Below are 1602 nucleotides of genomic sequence, written 5' to 3' on the forward strand. Positions count from 1 at the left end.
TTTAACTTTCAAACGCACCCGAACGGTCTGTTCAATGTTTACCATAGAAAAAAGAAAAGGAAAGAAAACAAACGTTAATTGAAATAAATAAATAAATAAATAAATAATGCATTTGCTGTCCCGCAGCTAAATGCAGGATCCACGTTTCATTCAGACTTGTTTTTATTAATTTGTGGCTGTTTCTTTTAAGAAAATGAAAGAAAAAAGAAAGTCTACTTAAGTCTTCTTATTTCATAGTTCGCGTTTTATTCCACATTTGATCAAAAATCTGATAAGTCAACAAACCTTTTCAAGGTCTTTTTTAAAAGCACGTTTTAAACTCTATTTAGAGGTAATTACAGTATAGTAAAGTCTGGTATTGCTGCTAAAATTATTGCCAGAAGCACTTAAACGCAGCGATAATTGCGTTTACGATCTCCATGGTTGGATGTCGGAGTGTCCGGGGAGCACTTGAAGGCAGGGTTGGTCCCAGACTAGAGTAAAGCAAACTGAGTGCTAATTATGTAGCATGAAAAGTGGGGAAATTGTGGGAAATGGCTGGTTTTAGTGAATTTATGAAAATCAAGTTATGGTTATGGGTTATGTTGGGCGGCATTTTTGCTGAACTCTGAACTTTACATGAACCAAACTCATTTCTCTATTTCTCATCCTTATCGATGGGAGGTGCTGTCTGCGTTTTCACACAGAAAGAAGCAGAGCCAGTGTGAGAGAAGAAGAGATCATACGCGTTGGTGTAGTCGTCATAAATGCCGTTAGATGGCATAGTTAAGTTACAGATTTATTAAAAAGCTCCAAGAGCAGATGTAAATCAATAAAATGTTAGAAGGAAAATACAAGTTTCACAACAAAACACTCAAACAGCATTCACTTATACGGGTCAAAAATATACATATTATTTTCACAGAAACTTTACCCAATATTGGAATTACGGCAGAAAAGAAACAATATAATGAGGTCATCATAAAGTCACCATTGTGTAGCCTACCGCAGACATGCTTCCAGTCTGCAGGCACATGTAGTTTATTTTTGGTACGAATAAAGCACAGCATTAGAGACACAGTCATAGGGTCAAAATAGCATTAACAGCCTGCATTAGCTTCGAAATATATATAAATAAAAATGTTTTCCCATTAGTCAGCTATGAGTTGAGTGGTTAATTACAGTGACATTAGAAAGTTCCCAGTTGTCCTGGGGACCCTCTGCATCATCCCCCAGGACTCCCGGGGGTTTCTGGATCACACATTGGGAATCATAGTACATAGTACATAGTGCATAACACACACACACACACGCACGCGCACACACGCACACACACACGCACACACACACACACACACACACACACACACACACACACACACACACACACACACACACACACACACACCCGGTTTCCCCACCACTCACCACCACACACCCACCTAATGTGCCATTCCCCAATTACCCACGTGGAGGCGCTGTATTCCCCTTATGTTCAAATTCATGTGACCGCTGTGGAGAGGCGGGGTTACAATGTAACAATTTAGGTGCTAGAGTGTAACCAATAAAGTGTCCGTGATAACTGAGCGCGTCTGCTCGGCATTGCGCTCTTCTTTCCGTCCG

This window comes from Myripristis murdjan, chromosome 16 (genome assembly GCF_902150065.1).
Source record: "Myripristis murdjan chromosome 16, fMyrMur1.1, whole genome shotgun sequence".
NCBI lineage: Eukaryota > Metazoa > Chordata > Actinopteri > Holocentriformes > Holocentridae > Myripristis > Myripristis murdjan.